Consider the following 19,743-nt stretch of genomic DNA (forward strand, 5'->3'; position numbering starts at 1 on the left):
AGAGCAGATTATGTTAACTAGCCCCAACTGGTTTGTTCTGAGTGGTTTTGGCTCGTACAACCTTTCTGTTTGTTTGCACTTTTGCTGATTGTACATATTTATTTTAAAGCCTTTAATGTTGCTTGCTCCTAAGCAGTAACTGGAATTAGGTACTGCTGACTGTTGTTGCTCTGTGCCGCAAATATTAGGGCTGTGAGGAAGTGGTGGGATTTTGCCTCCGGATTTTATTCCCTTATTTTTCTCACCTATCCGCTTTCAATAGACTGCTAATGCTGTGTTTTATTCCTTGTTCAATTTCAGTAATATTGCTGAGGGTCCAAGGTACCTTAAGAATGAGGAGCTGCCATTTCTCTGGTTGGATTTTACAGTAAAATCTCTCCAGTGTGTCTCTGTTGTAGCCCAACAACTTTTGAAGAAATCTGGGCCAACTCCAGCTGCTGCCCAGTTTTCCCTTTTAAGTGCATGGTCATCAATATCCATGCTGAGATTTGAATTATTAATGAGAATATATTGCCTCTTACCTTGGTCTTCATGGTGATTGTTCTGTCAATATCTGACTCATTATTAGATAAAACCCTTTTAAATACCAGTTTTACATGTACATCTGATTTCATTTAGAAAATAGCATAAAAGGTAGACTTAATCCGCTCTAGATTAATTTGAACTGGAGTTGGCAGGGTGACTTTAGTTTTTACAAGGGATTCTGGTGGTATGGAATGCAGACCAGTTCACCTTCACTCTTCTGGTTTCAATTCAGCTGGATGGCAGAAAGCCACTCATTCTGTAGCTCCTTGGTGGTGAAATCCAGTTATCATTAGTCACCTGCTAACGCTTGCTGTTAGGTAAAGTTGCTAGAGACTAAGTTATTTTGGTATGTTCTAGATAGGCTTGCCCTGTACCAGCATACAGGTGTAAAGGTTTTGGGAAATGACCCAAAATGATCATATGATCTTTTAGGTAAATTTCATTACTAGAATAGCATTCATTAAATTAATTTAAAGCAGACTAATGCAAAAAAGTTAACCTTGATTTTACTACCTTTTAGGAAGAAAAATAAAGGTAGCTGAGAAATGGTATCTCGGGATACCAAGAAATAGCAATTTCAGACAGTTTTGAAACAGAGCTGAGTGGTAGAAAGCCCCAAGCACCACCAGGCTGGATGTTCAGCACTATGGCATTTCACCACCCGTCTTCTCCACCATGCTATTGCTGCCAATAGAAATGGGCAGGGAGGAGTCCAGGCTCTTGGTAAATTTTCTTCCTTCCATCGTATATTTTGCCATTTTTTCTGAATCTGCTCCTGGGGCTGCTTTCTTCGAATAGTGCCCATAGCAACGCGCCAGTACTGGGAACTCTGCTTTTATACTGCAGGCTCTTGTCTAGGAGAGCATTTGCAGGGACACAAGTGCTCTCACTGCTGTCAGTAGAGGACATCGTCCACTTTCAATTTCCCAGCAGGGGAGAACCAGGGCTTGCCCATCACCTTACTGGACCTAGGGATGGTTTTAGGGGCTTAGCGCCCTTAAAACTGAGGGACACAGCTGTGCATGAGTAGTGGCTTGTTGGGGTTGGGTTTACTATATATATATATATTTTTTTTTTTTTTTTAAATGGGAAATAGAAAAAGGTTGATTTGTTCTGTTGCTACACATGTAATATTAAGAAGTTCTTGCCCATCCATGTTTATGCAACCATTCTCTTTCCACTGAAGTAGCTGTTCAGAGAGTCTTGCTTTTAAACAGGCCAGCCCTTTCTTAGTATTGCTAATCTTGTGCGGGGAAAACACAAGAGCCACACTCCCATTAAATCATCAGACTAGTGCTTTTCAACCATGAACATTTATTTCAAAGGAATTAATGAATGGTGACTAAGAGGAATGAATTGATATGTGCTGTATGGGAATCTGCATATGTGTAATTCATACATTTCCACTGTCGAATTTGGTCTGCAAATTAGCACAGGTTGAAAAGCCCTCAACACAAGTGAGATTTGGGTGATAAAAGGAAATCAAGAGGCTTCAACATATACAGCCTTGCAGTCCAAAAAGTGTCCTTATCTCATGGCTTCAGGCTTTTCTCCTAGAATATGATTGCTAGAAATTTAAGGAAAAGAAATAAAGCAGGAGAGGAAGTCCCTTTGACATAACAGAGTAAATATAGGACCTGGGAATTTAAGAAAAAACATTAAATATAAAAAATCTCAACAAAATTGTGTAAGCAGTATTTTACAATTTGTAATGGCATAAATTCAAGGATTTGCTTGTCTTTTCCCTTACTTGGGTGTAAATCACTTCTACTGAAATAAATGGAGTTTCCTGTTTTGCTGCACTGTACACGTGAACAGAGCTTCAGGCCTTATCTCTTTTTTTGCAGTTTTTCAAATGGGCCTGAAAACAAAGGAGCAATGCAAGCAGGATTTGACCACTAGTTCTGGGTTGTGGGGTACTTAATAAACTCTCAAAGTTATTTTAAATAAGAAAATATTTCGTTCATGAGATTTTTTTTTTTTAAAGAATTATTTCAGGGATTTCTTGAACGATATATTTTTTTGAGTAAAATAGTAGTAGCTGTTAATACAGTATCTCTGAGAGGGGAAGTGTGGAAAGTAAGGGGGCTAAGGAAAATGCAACAGGAAAGACCTATCTCCATCATAGAGAAGCAGAGTTTAAAATCTGGCTTGGGGAAAACCAAGTTATTTTACTGTAAGTCACCCCTTCTCTCTCAAGTACAATAAAGGGAGATAGTCACACTCTGAAACTAAAACATATCCAAGTTAATCATCTTATCTCAACAATGAGAAGATAGGAAATTATTGCAGTTCTGCAGCTGGGAAATTATCTGAGTCCAAGATATTAGATTAAAAATTCTTCCATTGCATGAGAACAATTTCTGGTGGTAAGTCTGATGTAATAGTAAATATGATTAGGCTGCTTAAAAAAAGCAGCATGTTCAATTTTTTCCAATAACTGAGCAGACTTGCAGCCGACAGGCTGCTGTTTTGCTACAAATTCCTGACTGTTCGCTCACCTCTCCATGTGTTGCATTTTTCCTATGAGTCTGGAAAAAAGTGAGGGTTGTTTGTGATAGCTGTGTAATGGTTGATGCAGGGGTACCATACATGTACATGGACTTTCACAGATGGGTCTGTATGGGCTTTATAGCAGCAGGTTGCAGAAAAACTAAACCAAACTCTTTTATCAATTCCCAGGCTAATGATTTTATTACGTGACAAATGCTCTGAAAACTGAGAAGCCACATATCCACATCACCCTTTCTCTCTGGCAAACACTTGACCTGTTGCTATGGCTGTGCTGTGCTTTTCTCCCCCTTTCTCATGCCTTTCCTAAAATGACAGCTGTGCTGTTTTTAAATGTCATTGGCTCTGACATTTGCATGGCCCTGGTTGCCTGGTGCTGTACCTGTGTGCACTGCTCCCTAGCCAGCCTCCTGGAGAGCCACGTTGTGCTGCAGTAGCCTCGGGGCTGGCCCCTGATGTTTTGGGGGTTGGTGGGTGTGGGGGTTGCTGCCTTGTTTTGGTCCTTGGTAGGTGGGATATGCAGTTGCGTGCAGCTGAGTGATGTGCTCTGGGTCCTCATAATGGCGTGATCATGTGTTGCTTCCCTCCTATTACTCCTACCAAGCTCCAGTGATGCTTTTGACTGTCTGTGTGCTTGCATCCCTGCCTTGCATGTTAATGAAAGACATAACTCTCTTTAGCCCCTCTCAGCTTGGACAGGATACTCTTTGTTTACTCTGTTTATTTCAGTCTGGCCTACTTGTAGATCCTGGGCTACCCCGGAGCGGCCCATTTCTGCTGAATGGGAGTGGGGGCTGTGTGGGTGCTTTGTCTTGCTTTCAGTTTGGGATCTGGCTGGGCTGTGTTGTTTTATGGCTGATGGGTGGGAGTGGAGAAGGGGGGAGTGCAGGGAGGAAGCAGAGAGCAAACATTATTTTTTTTTTCTTCACTACACATCTGCCAAAAGCATCCTTTGAGTTGGACGTAAAGAAAAATAAAAGGCAGAGTCCTTGCAGGAATGAAATTAACCCTATGTCTAATTTTTAGCCTAGAAAGCAGTGTGTGGGTGCTTAGAGAGAGAGGCTGCAGTGTTTACTGCTCTGGAATTTAATGACACAGCATTCAAACCTAAACAAGGCTGGAGAGAGGCAAGTGGTGAGGGGAGCAAAGAGGGGGGAAAGGAAGGAAAAGGAGCTCTCAGGCTCTGGACCTGGATTGAATTACAAGAATAATATGGCTTATATTGACAGTGAAAGCCTGCATATGGTTTTGTGTTTCTTTGTGCAGATAAACAAGAGAAGAACAAGATAGGGAGTGTGTGTTTTGCAACTTGATAACCCTTTGTGTGGAACCAGAAAGGGTGGCTGTGGCATCACCAACCAACCAGTCTTTATCTCCCCCAGACATCTGTGTGCATCTGCTGTGGGCTTCCGACTGCCAGAACAGACCTCTTGGGGTGATCCAGGTCTTCTCTTATGTCCTGGGAATGCCATCACCCTAGACTGGGAGGCATGTACATGCATGTGATGTAGATCTCAACCTAGCCATGTCACTGTCTGCAACATGACAGAAAACCTGGGGTTAAATGTGGGTTTATGTGTCTATTTCTACATCTATAAAGCCAGTCTTTCTCCCCTTTAAAGATGTGTATTTTCCTAGTTTCATGTGATATTCTGTGCTACCTCCTTTGATCAGATGTTAGCATTGTCAGATAACCTGACAAAGTTGGTGCAGTGTCTGTTTGTGGGAACTGAAAGCTGGAAATCAAGACAACTGGCTGTTTCCCACTTGACTAAATGCTATTTGCAGCTTTCAGCAAGAGCTGGACCTCAGTTTCTGAGATGAGCATCAGGTAGAGCTGTGCTACAGCTCACCCCAACTTCTCCCTGCCCTGGTGGGATCTCAGCAGGGTGAGCCTTTTTCTGGGGGAACAGTGTGTGTACCTTGGAGACCCTTCTTTAGAGACACAATGTCCCCAGCTTCTTTGTACTTGCAGTGTTTCCCATAACTGTGTTTGCAAGATACCCCTGAATGTGGTCCCAACTTTAAGTAATATTTATGGAAGCTGAGACAGTATCAGGGTGCACAAAGCAACTGGTAGGTTTTATGTGACAGAAAAATGGGATGAATCATCACTGCCTTGCTGGTAGTGAATAATGGTGACCCATGCAATGAAGGTGGTAGTGGCTATGACAGATGCCTTTGCTCTTCTGGACTATACCATTTTTCCTTTGAGGGAAGAAACAATTCCTTTTTATATTACAAGGAGTGGTGTGCTGGCTGTGTGGCTTTTGCCTGGAGCCGCTCTAACATCTGTTTTTGTGCAGGGCTGTGTGAATGTTTCCCATAGACCTCAGCAGCTTCCCCTAGAAGGAGATGCAGACCTCACTGATGAGTATCATCATGATTTTGGTACCCCTTAACCCATGTTTTGGTTGTTCCTTTTGACATACTTCATGCTTGCTTTATTAAATGCTTCATGAGGGGAAGAGGCAATGGCTGGGGCAACTGGTAGCTGTTAAGTGGAAAGGGGATGATGTTGTTTGTGGCAGTACAGCAAGTGAGCAGAGACTCCCTAATCATGTTCTTGGCTTTCTTCAGACTCTCTGTGTGATTTTGGGCAAGTCTGACTGGGGCAAAACTTTCTTCTTCTCTGGGTAAGCAAATCTCTTGCTTCACCTTGGGCCTCTTTTATCCACCTGCAAAACAGTAAAGATGGTGTTCTGGAATAGATAGGTCTGCTTTTCGATTAGGTTATGGTGAAACATTTTGAACAACTTCTCTGGGGCCTGTTAGATTTGGGAAGGCTGATATCACTGCTGTCTTAAATGGACTGGGACGCTCAAGGCCAGAGGGAGTTTAAATGTTTTTGCAATATTCATAGAGCAAGTGGGGCTGTGAGTTAATGCCAGGCCTGAGTTCTGGCCTATGAATGAAGGTATCTCAGTGAGGTGGGTCCCCAGTGCAACAGCGCTGAAGGATACTTCTCTGTTCTTCTATGCCATCCTTGACCACTGCCCTTTGATGGGTTTTTGGTGGCACCTGCCAAATGGCTACCCAAGATCTGTTAAAGCAGAGGTCTGCATCATTAAAATGACATCTGGCTCATCAGAATGGTGTAGGGGAACTTTGCCACGTGTTATGTCTTTGGGAGAGTATATTTGCACGTTCATCACATAACTCCTTGGAATTTGCTATGTAGCCCGCTCTTCAAGCAGTGTGTACTGCTAAATTAAAGCCAGCTCTGGCCTGACATGCAGCAGCAGTGAACCTAGACAGCTGAGCTACACGGTGCTTGGGCTGAGAGAATGGGGTAATGTGTAGTTGCAAAGGTAGCAGCATGCAGGTAGAGCCTGTGTAGTCACAAACTGGACTTTACCCTGGACTCCAGAAGAAGTCGGGACCTTCACCTTGAAGAGCAGCGCAGTAATGGTATGTTTGAACAGGAGGATTCCAACAGCTGTTGTAGTAAACTCAATGGGCTTTTACACGTGAACTTAAAAAAACAGGATTATTTCTTGGGTGTGACTGTCTTCTCTTCAGTTTTGTCTGTAGTCGCACTGGCTTGGAAAGAATGAGGTTGGAATAGATAAATTCTTTTAGTCCTTGAAATCAGGAAAGAAAGCAACAGAGTCAGGCTGTGACGAATAAGAGCAACTCTGTTATTTTACATGAGATTGTAATTTGCTCACATTACCTGTCAATTTGGAGTTTAGAAGCATCCTATGTTGTTCATCTTCTTACTGCATGTGGAGAACCCCACATTCAGAAAGCCAGTTCTTCTATGTCAGTAAGACCACTATGTATAATAATGGCCAGGTATCAGTTGTAATACTAAAATTATAGCAGGCCCAGATTGGTTATTGTGAACAGTTGTTATCCATGAGCCAACAAATTTAGCAGAGTCTTAACTTCATTAGCAGTGTCTAAATGCATTAGCCATATGCTCCTCAGCATATGGGTAAATACATAACAATTTATTTTCATTAGAGTTTTCTTACACGTGCTGCTAACCCAAGCTCCACTAGAAATGTTTACAGCATGACATGTCTTTTCAGATAAGAAGTTGACTTTCTGTACAGCAGGTCATCCTGAAAGGGTGACAAGCAAGATAGTTCCCTGTCCTTTTCGGGAACAGGTGGGTGCAGCTGCTGTGGGTCTGATCCACTGCATTTAGCTAGGCTTGGTTTCTGCAAGGCTTTATATTAAAATGAATAATAGAAGGCTTTAGAGAACTGCCTGTTCAAACACGTGCTGTTAAATCCCTGGTATTCATTGTGTGCTGCCCTCTGGTTGCCTGTGATGCACCTCGGATGGCTTCACCACCTGGTAACTTCGTAAGATTCATGAGCTTCTGGGTTCTTCCCACTTCCTCCCTCCCCAGGCAGGATGTAGAGCTGAAATATAACTTCACCAAAGAGGGACCGAGCATGAAATTAGGTGGTACTCATGGCCTGTAGTCAAATGGATGCAGTGCTGGAAAGGCATGGTGAGTTTGTAGGGTGAACACTGATCAGGGCTGTGAGGGCTTCAGTAGCTGCAAAGTGGCACAGATGTAACCTGGCCATTGTGTGCTCAGCATTCTCCTAATTTCTCAGAAATAAATGAAAAGCTATTTTCTTGAGAGCTTTTCTAAAAAAAAATTTTGATAAGCATTTATGCAGCTTGATCCAGAAACATGAGTTGCCTAGAAAGACATCGATGTGTAAGACAGGACCGATCTTATTGGAGAGGTAGAAAGTTCAAAAGTTAATCTATTGCTCCTCAGTCTCAGAGGCCTTGGTACATGTCTAAATTTAGATGGTAATGTGAAACAAGAACCAACTGGAGTTGGATTCTAATCAGGTTTTTTTGAGATCTGACTGGGTTTTTTTATTGTGGTTGGGTGGTTTTTTGGTTGGTTGGTTTTTTAGAAAACAAAAATCAACAGAAAGCCTAAACAAACCTGTGTGCTTTGAAAAGAAATGTGTTTCAAATTGCTGTATTTTCTTTTTGTCTTGGTCATCATGTAGTGCTGATGAATGGATGAGTGAACTGAACGGGAAGTCTTGGGTTGTCCTTGGACTTTTTAACTGTTCCTTTTGTTTATTAACTGTTAGCCTTTTTTCCTGCTTAAATTTTCTAATTTTGTAATACTCTATGAATTTTAGAAGATTTATAATAAGGTAGAGGGAAAAGTGTTCTTTGGACAGTTGCGCTGGGACAGTTAAATATTCAGGTACCAAAAACAACTCGCTGAGCATTGGTAACTTATTTTACCTTACTACAAGAAAACTGAAGATTACAAGCAAGAGAAAAAAAGAAATTGAAACTGAGCTACATGTTTCAAAATATTCTCAAATATGTATTTTTATACTAAAGTATGCAAGAAACAAACATAAAAATAATTGCAAATTAGTCTTTGCTATTTGCTGAATTTCTATAATTTTTGTGCATTATATCTGATGGCTTTTTTTGTTTCTGTGAGTATAGAAAACTGGTAGCTTTCATAGGCAGGATGATACCCGGGGTGATTTTGGTAGGATTAGTGAAAGTTGGGCTAAAGGAACCATAAGAAGTCACATTGAATGATGAGTTGAAATATTCTCTGTGAAGCTGAGTGGGACTTTAAACATGCTTGTTATTTTTCTGCTGAACAGTGCTTTTCCTGTTCTACTCAAAAGGGAAAAGGGGAAAAAATACATGGAAAGGGCAGGTGTTGGAAGGAAGTCTCTCTTTGGACACACAGAGAAAGGGGATGGTGAGTCCCAAAGTCTTCACTTATTTGTCTCCATTTGCTTTTATTTCCATATATTGAGAGGAAACAGTGGGTGATAAGCCCTAAGGGATGTTGTGGCTCTAGAGAGTAGTCTAGGAAAGAAGCACAAAGAGGTATGAATAAGAAATTGGTGCTTCATCCATGATTTTTGTGAAGGCGTGAACACATCTGCCTTGATCTGTTAATACACTGCAACATGTGGTGTGTTGGAAAAAGCACGTGATGAGGCAGAAGGAACAAGGGTAGCATTTGATTAATCCTTATTTTTGTTCCACTTCTGAAGGCAATCTAGGACCAGGAGCACCTTGCAGCCAAAGTGGAATGGAAAAGGCACTTGATCACAGAAAATGGGAAAATGGGAGAGCTTTGGGGGAGAAAAAAGCTGTTGGTGACCTTATACCAGAGGTCTCTGTTTTAATAAAGAGTCTTATAAAGTTCATCACAGATAGAATTAGGGACCTTGCAAGTATCTTGTACTCATATTTGTGTTTATATTTTTCCCTACCTTTTTTTTTTTTTCCTCCCCAATGCCCCAGGGAGCCATCTCTAAGACCTCATAAACGCGAGATTTCATTTTCTAATGCTATTTCATTTCCTGGATGGAGGACCTGCCACGAGAAGACCAGACCTCAAATTATAATAGCCCTATAAATAACTCCCTAAGGCAAAAGGAAAAAAAAGAAAACCTTTGAAAGACAACCACAAATGCAAAAATGGGGGTTTTGGGTTCTTGCAGAACCAGACTAAGCAGTTCTTAGTTAGGACATGGTTAATTTTTGGGTTTCCCTGTTTATCTCTTTGCATTGTTTACTAACAAAATTATATCTCAAAAGTCCTCTGGGGTCTTTTGCTTGATCTTAATTTTCTACAGTGTTTTGGTGCCTTTTGGGCTATCTTTAGATCCTGCTAGAAAATGGAGTTTCCAGGTAAAATTGAAAACAATTCAACAAACTGACTAAAACAAATACAATGATGGATTGAGTAAAATTAGTCTGAAAATGCAACTTTTTCTTCTTTCTGGGTGAAGCTGTTTTAATTCAGCAGACCCAGACAGTCTGCCTGCTTTCTACTGGAAATCTGTGCAGAATTGGCACATCGACTAGAATAAAAACATTCCCGAGGAATCGGCGTGTTCTGTCAAAACATTTGAACAGCTCCTGTCTCCCAGAGCACAGCACTGCTCCGGAGCCGGCAAGGGAGCTCTGCAATGCGTGGTGCAGGCTTCCCCTCCAGCCTCCCATCTCAAATCCACCTTTCTGCATGAGCATGGGCCAAGTGTTTCAGGTTCAATTATATTTAGCTGTGGAGGTAGTAGAGAAGGCAGTTTACAAGAGCCCTTTGCACCATGGTGTGACCTGTGTAAGGCTGTTCTTCCTCTGCTCCTGCTAAGGCTGTGTTGTACATGGAATCTTTCAGGTTGCAAAAGACTCGAGTCCAACTGTTAACCCAGCAGTGCTAAATCCACCACCAGACCGTGTCTGTAAGTGTCACATCTACATGTCTTTTAAATACCTCCAGGGATGGTGACTCAACCTCTTCCCTGGGAAGCCTGTTCAGTGCTTGACAGCCCTTTTGGTGCAGAAATTTTTCCTACTGTATGAGAGAAAAGTAATGAAGTTAAGGTTGGAGGATCCCAGTATCTTCCTGGAGCAGGCTGGGTCAATATAGTGGCTGGGGACAGGTAGGATGGCAAATCTGAGCTCCAGGAGAAGTCCTGCTGTGCAGGGGTGGGATTCCCCCCTGACAGATGTCTCAGTGCCATGTCTCTTGCTGCTGCATGACTCTGTTATGTGTGAGGCTACCCTCTGGCAGCAAAGTTCAACCTCTGTGTTGTGGAGTATTAATAACAATAATTTTTATGATTTGATCAATTAAAAAAAAATGTAGAAAAAATTTGGCTAGAAAGTGGTACCTAGCAATTACAGTGTTTAAAAGAGCAAAGTGTGATGAAACTCAACCTTTTCAGTTTGACACTGATAGCTTTACTTTTGCTAAGTAGTATCTTAGTCCCCCAGCACTGAGGTGAAGGGGGTCTTGCTAGTGGGCTCTGCTCAGTATGAATGAGACTGGTAAAATCAGGCCTGCAGACGATTTACTAGAGATACTGTCTGTCTGTCATTGAGACTAATTGCTTAGGAATGTAATTGTATAATTCCTGTTACCAAAATTGATACTCCCTGCCTGACTCCAGCCAAATGAGTTTTTATTTTTGCAGAATTTCTGGGCTGTTGCATGATAAGGCGTTGTGGTGGACAGCAGGCAGTCAGCATTTGAAAAAAATGAGGTTTTTCTTCATGCTTTACACAGAGGTGTGTCTTAAGCAGTACTTTACTGTGCGGATGCACTAGCAGATGGTGTCCTTTAAGGCTGTACATGTGACAGTAGCCTGTTTGAATGCATATCCATGCTGGTTTTAACACCAGCAGGAAATTAAAGTCCAAATAAGCCACTTCCCTTCCCCTGCTCCTTCCGGTAAGCGAGGGACCAAAAAAGTGCCTGGCTTTTCCTGCTGAAAGCACTCCTCACAGCGATGATGTGGCTGGTATGGAATAACTGCGTGGTCACACCCACACGGTGCTGAAACTCTACACCCTTTCTGAAACCAGGGCAGTCTCCTACCTGCTTGCCTAAGCCATGTCCAGCAGAAAAACCATTTATAAATTAGCATAAAAGTAAACAAGGTGGGGAAGGCAAGCAGCCCGATGTATGTGCTTAACTTGTTCTCCATGGCACATGCCCAGAGAGCAATTCAGTATCATGCAGGTACAAGTGGCATCACTGAGAAATGTGATGGAAGACCATGACCTGTACCAGCCACATCAGGGAGGGCAGAGGTGGCTCACAAACCAGCCCTAGATCTGCATGGATTAGTGTCAGCACAGCAGACTTGCAGGGGATGGGCTGTGAATGTGCATTCCTAACTCTATTACTTATCCCCTGGGCCAGAGGGGCCAGATGTGTTTCATTGCATAGGCAACATACATAATCTGTGAATGATCATTCCTGATGGATCCCCTCCAGACAGTCCAGAAGTTACATTACTGAGCCCAGACTACTTTGTGTAGAAAGACAAGACCACCCTATCCAGTGCCTTTAGGAAAGGGAGAAGGTGGAATTGCTGTGATTTCACATTTTATCAAGCAGCTGTATGCTCCATGGAAAAAAATGCTTATATACTAGTGTTTAACCAAAGGCAGCTAAAGCCATGCTTTGGTACCCAAAAGTGTAACCATATGATTTATCACAGCAGTTAACAGGTTTTGGTACTTTTAAATGTTGCTGTAACTCCTTTTATTTAGTTATGCAAAGTCTAGCCTGCTGCACTTAATTTTGTCTTAAGCATATACTATGCTGACAAAATACGGTCACCTTTGGGACTTAGGTTTCTGGAAACTGAGGTTTCCCATCCCTGAAAACCTGGGATAGGGCTCTGAGCAACCTGATCTAGTTGAAGGTGTCCCTGCTGATTACAGGGGGGTTGGCCTTTAAAGAATGCCTTTAAAGGTCCCTTCCAACCCAAGCTATTCTATGATTCTATGACCAAATAGATGAAAAGGTAACTCATTACAGTATGGCTATATGGGAAGGGAAAGCATGTTAAAATCCTTCTCTGAACAATTATGGTAAATACATGTTAAAAGGCTTTAAGACCTTGCACAGTGACGAGCCCATCTTTTCATAGGAGAGGTCACTGACTGCAACAACAGTGTCAGAATTGAAGCCTCTTAATATATTATATTACTGTTTTGCAAAGATCTGAGACTCGGGTTTGTGTGGACTTATCACTGCCCTAACACAGGGACATTCCCTTGATATGCCGGAAGCTTATCATCTGGAAAGGGAGACTTGGAAGAAAGGAAGTGTGCTTGCAGTTTTGTGGGCAAGGCAACTGAAGGCTGTGGCTATAACAATTTTACTTCACCACCCACTGAGATCAAGAGCCAAGTGCCCTCTGTCTTCACTGGGTGCATGGGAACAGGTGTAGCCAGTGATTCCTCTGAGCTTGTGCAGAAGAGGTTGTGACAAAGGCTGTGGACTGCATCTGCACCCAGTGGGCTTTGACACAGTGCCACAATTGATGCCACCTTCCCAGAGTCCCCTGTTGCTGCAGGAAAAGCTTATATTACATGGAGGAGGATAATGCCTCAAAACATCCCCACTGGAATAAATAAGTACCTTAAGCGGAGAGTTCAAATCCAACTTGCTTTTCTACTACTTTTGTAGTCAGTCTGGTAATTTTCATTTGGCCTAGGAAAAATAGAAATAAGTGTTAAATTCATGCTTAAAAGACTGCCTCTCTTCAGAGAGATTTGTTATCCTTTTTCTCATTTTCAACAAGTAAACTTGCTTTTGCAGTGGAGATTTTGACATTAAGTGTCTTGATAAAATAATAGGCATGAGATGGATTGCAATCTATTGCCTCAAGACTTTGCCAGTCATAAACTAAAATCAGTTAATGCATTGAGTTAAATCTTGCTATATTGGGCAATGTGCTAGTAGTATTAAAAAAATCAATCCAGAAAATATATTGATTATATTATCTCCATAGCAACAAACAATAATAGGATAATGTTAGCTTAATAATTGTGCTTTGTGAAAACCTTTCAGAATAATTACTGCATTGTGATCTTTTCACAATGTGGAATGCAATAACACTTCTTCCTTGACTGCAGTCACCATCAGCACTGCGTCAAGAGATGCTGTTTTTGTGTGCATGCATATGTATTCATGGGTAATTTTGCTCCGGGTGAAACAATTCAGCAGACTATTTTGGGATCCATTTTTAAATGGTCAAGACCGCAAATTGGCAATTGTTTTCCGTATGGCTTGTTTTCTCCCACCCCCTCTGACAACTGGCTACTGTAAAAAGAGGTCGTTAACATTCCTTCTCCTGCCTCTTTCTTTACAAGACACAAAGATTTTGGCATGTAACAAAACTAAATGTCCAGCTTCTCTGTTAAGGATTTGTGAGAGAGAGGAACTCTGCTCTAAAGACAGTGCTTCATATCTGTTCCTTTAATTGAATTTAATCTATCATCCTCTAGGAATGACTTGTTCTGCAGGAGCTGAGATATTTGCCTGTATTTTAGGGGACCTGGTTCTCTTGTGCATCCTAGATTGTCATATAAATAATAACCTGAGGTTGTTATGAATATATAGAGATACTTTCTTACATATAAGCAGGGAGGTGTACATATAACATTTTTAGCCTGAAATTTTGGCAGGAGAGTCAGAGGACTGATATATACACTCTTCATCTGGGTCTTGCTCTTTACTTCTACATGAACCCTGTAATTTATATCTTGAGTTAAAAAGAGGCATTAACACAAAACCATGATGAAGGACCTAAGTTTTTAGAGTGGCTCTGTGTAAGCTCTCCTCAGCAATAACAAAAACATCTCTATATTATCAACCCTGTGTTCAGCACAAATCCAAAATATATCCCTGTACTAGCCACTGTGAAGAAAAATAACTCTGCCCTAGCCAAAACCAGCACAACTGGTAAAACCTCCCAGTTTAATCCATGAAGTTTAAGCAGGGCTTAAACCATCCTGTGTCTGTGAAAGGTCTTGGGGTCCAGGCAGTAGATCTGGAGTCCATTCTCCTTCTGGTCATGCCAGTATTTCCTGCTGATCAAGGGCTGGGTTTAGAGATCAGCTGGCAGTGCTGCTAAATCTTGCACTGGCAAGAGCTTCCCCACAGCTTTTGCAGGGTGCCCTGTGCTATTCCCAGTGGTATGGTGAGATTGCCGCTTTACTTCCGAGGACACGAATGGATGTCACATTCTCTAGTGGTCACTCCTCCATCCCTTTTTCTGTGGGACAAACACTGATGTCAGACAGGTTAAACTTTTAGCACCTCTTCTAACTGTGCATCGTTTTATTTTGATTCTTAATTCTGGAGAGATTTTGTCATTCAAATGTCCCATAATTTGTCTTCTTACTGTTTAGCAAACAGGGATCCCCTTTTCTTTGAGGACCTTCAGGAGAAAGTCCCTGCTTTGAAAGCACTACCTACAATAAGTGACCCTCTTTGGACCTGGAAATGTGCAAACCCTCTGCTCTGTACAGGTGTATTGTGTATGTAAGAAAAGCAGGAGAGTGCAAGGGTGCTAACAGTTTTCCATCTGACATGACATCTTCATCAGGAGCTTGGTTGTGCTGTTTTCCTCTCCAGTCCCTCCAGGTGGTTGCTTTATGGGGAGGATGTGGTAGAAAGGTTGTTTTATATCCCTGGCAGTGGTTACTTTCTGCCACTAGCCCAGCCTCCTAGGGATGTGGTTAATTCACAGGGAGAGGGAGGAGCAGTGGTTGCTGTCGACTTTGTGCCTTATGCCAAAGCATCTAGTCCTGCATAACTGTTGTACTGAATGAAGGTGCCAATCGCCTCTCTCCTTTCCTGCGTGCAGATGCATTCAGTTCTGAAAGGACAGCTAAATGCATTGGTTCCTCTGGAAAATATCTGGTATTTGCAGGTGTGTAGCATCATTCACTAAAAAAAAAAAAAAGAAAAAAAAAAAGAAAAAAGCAAGCCCAGATGGCTTGACAAGGTGCTTTTTTCTGGTGCTGCTGCAGAATCCAGCCCTGAGTGATGATCTAGAAACAGAAATGAATGGCTGACAGGAGCCAATTCAATCCCCAACTCCAAACCTCAGCTCTTCTGTCTATGAAATTGTCACAGTTGAAATTCTGACTGTGCTTGACACATCCTGTGCTTGCCCTAGGTGCTGGCCAGTAATCTTACTGATTGCTGGAGCTCCCAAATTCTTATTCCACTGCAGTCTCCTGTTTAGTTTCCTTGTGCTATCTCAGCTCCTGATGCTCTCTGCAATCCTCTCTCCAGCCCACACAGGGATTGGCACTGTGTGTTTCTGTCTGCCTCTTCCTAATCCCTTTCCAGGGAGGCCTGATATGGCTTTCTAGTGTTTCTGGTTTTTTTGTGCTCAGATCCTACCAGCTACCACATGGGTGGTTTGGGTCTTAAACAGTGTTTGGCTTCAAGACAGAAAATGAAGAGTAACTTACCTTACGAAAGCAAGGAGATTTTGCTAGAACAGTTATATAAAAATAGGTGAAGAGTCAACTGCCTGCTGTAATGTGGCTGTTGGGGCTACAGCTTGTTGTATTCCCAAAGTGATAAAACTGTTCTCTTCTGCACAGGATCCTACAGCACATCTCTGTCTACAGTGGTTTGGGGTAGGTGTGTCCTACCTGGTGGCGTGTCACTCTGGGAGCAGGATGAAGCACAGGGAATGTTTGTTCCCATGGCTAGGCTGAAGATATTGCTCTGCAGACACATTCCCCCTCCTGCCCTGCTGAATGTATGGGCTCACTTCGAGCCTTGTGCGTGTCAAGCTGACGTGTCTGCCCTTAACCTTGTGGCTTTTACAGAGGTGCCATGTGATAGATGGGAGTAAAAGGGGACCTGTCACGCCTATGCCTGGCCTGTCCATGCTGCAGATAGCAGCATGCCCTGTTCTCTGTCAGAGGCCGGTACAATCTATGGGGACATTTTTTCTGTTTTTATGCTTGAGAGCTGCATCCATACAAGGTGGGAATCCGACAAGAGGAAGCTAAGCTTGTCTGGCCATGTTAAAATACAGAAATAGTCCTAGTATCTTTCAGTAATGCATTAAGTGGCATGATTAATATCTGTCACATGTAATGATCTTTCCAGGTTTCTTCCCTTGATGCAGTACTCTGCGTGCTGTCTAGTGCTTTGGTTTGGATACAGTTTTGTGTCTTAGCATCCTCACAATAAAAGATCAAAATTTGAGAGCTGAATTTGTGATTATCTTTCGGTCTTTCAGGCGTATGTTTCATAATTTCAAACTTGGTGGTCACAGATAATTAAGTGGCATTGATTTTATAACCAGTTCATAAACAATGGCAGGGACTCCTAGCAGTATACGAGGGGAATGTCTCTGAGGAGGCCAAGATATTGCCCACTGAATGAGTAATCTTGTGTCCCATAGATGAGGTTTTCTTGAAACCCACCTGTCTAAATAGTACCCACTTAGGCACTAATGAGCAGTATGAGATGGCCCAGAGCTTGCATCAGAAAAGAAAGCTTAATCACTGTCATCCTAATTCTATGAAGATGGAAGATTTGCACGTGGATGTGTAATTTTTGCAATGCTTATTTCAAAGTCTGCTTGCACTCTGTGGCACCCAGGACAGACTATTTCACAATGGGTTCAGTTAATATATTTTATCCTTTAAAATGACGTTTTCAAGGTCTGAAGGAATCTGCTGCTGATAGGTCTGAGAAGGAAGGGAACACTCTTCTGAAGTGGAAAAACTCCTTGGAGGAAAGAGTCTCTGTCTCCCTTTCTTGGGAGAGAAGTCAACTTTCATTTCTTCAAATGCCACTTTGTTGCCCCCTGAAACAGTGCTTTTGACAGAGTGCTCCCCAAACCTTTGTTTTCCTTTGTTATAGCTACTGTGTTTGTCTGTCCTACAAGAAGTTGTTTCCATTTCTTGGAATTACACAATGACTGTTTTGCTTCTCTTAAGGAAGGCCAGCAAAGAAAACTGATAAAGCACATTCACCTTTAGTGAGATGTGCTGAATGCTTATGCTAATCCATCTGAGACATTGAGCTCACAGTGAAAATCCAAATAGCAGTGGTCCTCTATTGTCCAGTGAATTCCCTCCTACAGAGAGCACTGTAATTCTCTCTTTTCCTGTTGTAGTTTGAGGATGTAGTTAAGGCAGCAAAGGTGGTTAGCCATCCAGTGGAATTACATGTAAGTAGAGATTGTGTAGGAGAGAATTACACTCAGTTTGGAAGGAAGACAACTTAGAAGACGTTTAGTGGAAATTACATACTTTAGTAAAAAATAAATCCTTTGTTCCTTTCTATTTTTTTCTAGTTTCTTGAGTTATTATAAATATATGTTTATCAAAGGATCAGAAACTGCAGTGAGTCTGTAAGACCTCATATGGAGCCTTTCATGAACACACATTGAACAAATTGTAATTTTCTTTGTATGTGTCTTCTTAATGACATGTTTTCTGGTTTTGATAAAGGTTCCTAGAAGCCTGAATAGGTGTCATCTGTGACATTTACTATGAAGTAAAATAAGGGCCTAGCAGGAGTAAGTGTTATCTAGACAATAGTCCTAGTAAAAATAGTAAGTTTGCAATTATATCTCTATAGCAGGTATAAACAAGGTCTACGGTAACAGCAGGTAACTTTCAAATAGATAAAAAAGAAATATTATTCAAGCCAGTGTAATCAGACTGGAGAATTCATCATTGCAATAATCAGGGAGTCGAATACAGCAGCTGGAATAATTTTAGCGTCTGGCTAATTCTATGACTAATTACATTTGTAGCTATGCATACTATAAGAGTAATTCAATCTTTAGCTAATAGTTGGATGAAGAAGAAACCTCCCTCTACTTAAAGCATTTTAGAGTTAGCCGTGCATACAGGGTTCTTTTCCTTATGCCTTTCTTCAAAGCCTCAGGTATGTGATATGTCTGAAAACTCAGAAACAGATCAAATTTGTTGATATTCCTTTCCTTTCTCATATACTGTCTGTGTTTCTGTGGCAGAGAAGGAATGTTTTTGTAAGCTACCAGGGAGGAGGATTGTGAAACCTTCAGCTTGTCTCTGGCTCTACCATTGACTTCTTGTGTGGCATTGGGCAAATTGCTTAATCTTGAGTACTTCCAACTCCCCACCTGTGACAGATGGGCATTTTAACATCCCAGAGATATTGTGGAAATGAAGTTTGTAAAGTGAAATGAGATTGAAAAAAGAGAAAGACAAAAAGAAAGCAAGAATCTCATTGCAGTATGCCAAATTAATGTATGAGACTATATCTATATGAGAATGAGTTGGAAAGTTGAGGTGAGTCAACTAGAAGTGTGAATGCAGTGTGCACATGTGGAAGTGTAGTAAATCTTTTCCATGAGAAGAGTCCCTCTTATTCTAGAAGTGGCTGTAGATCTCCTTGAGGGGCTGGTGTAGAGGAGCTGGTTTATTCATCCTACACTTCTTTTTTTCCGAAGCATCCAAGTCTTTCCTCCTTTGCCTCAAAACCCTTCTTGAGGTTCTTGTCCCCACTGTTCTGACTAGAAGGCTGCTCTAAAATCTTGCTAGTTTCTTTGATAGTCAATAAATTTTAGATAATTTCAAGCAACATTTATCCACAGCCAGTTTGTACTACTTTGATCTTTTAGTAATGTAGGCCTTTATATTAAATAGATATTTTTCTCTCCCTGGTGACTCCTCCCCGTACAGTTCTAGACAGCAAGCATGTCTCCTCCCTTTGGTCTCCTAAAATGAACCTTTGGTTAGCTAAAATGGACCCTCCTAATTATGACTTGTAAGACAGGCCTTCTGTTCCCTGAAGATCCTTGTAACCCTTTTCTCCACTTGTTCCCTTTTTAATTCATTCCTTTTGAATGTGGCAGCTCATCAGATTTACAATGCAGCATTCCAGAGAAAGCCTATCCCAGGTACTCTACATCTGTAGTTTCCATCATACTTTTTTCTGTCATACGTTTTCCATCATCTTTATCTTATGGTTAATGTGTCCATCCAGGTTATTCATTTCTATCTTATTTTCAAGCAATCACCTGCTACTGCAGAAGTTCTTGGAGTTAACATAGTCTCTCTCTAAGGCTGTGAAGCTTTGCTTTCAACTAAAGACTCCCCTGTGTTGCTGTTGTTCAGGTTCTTCAGATCATCTGATTCTTCTGGTATGACAATCTCAGTTTCTCTGCTTGCTGAGGAAAGGATCTGTCTTTTCAGAACCATGAACTTCACTGAATCCTGACTACCTGTTGTGCTAAACTCAGTCCTCCAAACATTGAACAAGGTTTGTCTCAGGATTGACCCTTGAAAAGACTGTGGATTTCCTCCTTTCCTGGCTGTACCTTTTCTTTCTACTCAGTCCATACTCACTTCCCTACAGCTTCAATGTTTACTGTTTTTTCTCTTTTATCCTGATTTTCA

General features: G+C 41.6%; 1 protein-coding gene across 1 annotated transcript in view; it reads left to right on the top strand.

Annotated features, from left to right (window-relative positions):
* The window catches only part of TBXAS1 (thromboxane A synthase 1), a gene marked incomplete at both ends in the record, with an annotated part of 227,535 nt that overhangs the window by 53,346 nt on the left and 154,446 nt on the right, over positions 1-19,743 (top strand). The window lies entirely within an intron of this gene.

Source organism: Coloeus monedula, assembly GCF_965178545.1.
Source record: "Coloeus monedula genome assembly, chromosome: 4".
NCBI lineage: Eukaryota > Metazoa > Chordata > Aves > Passeriformes > Corvidae > Coloeus > Coloeus monedula.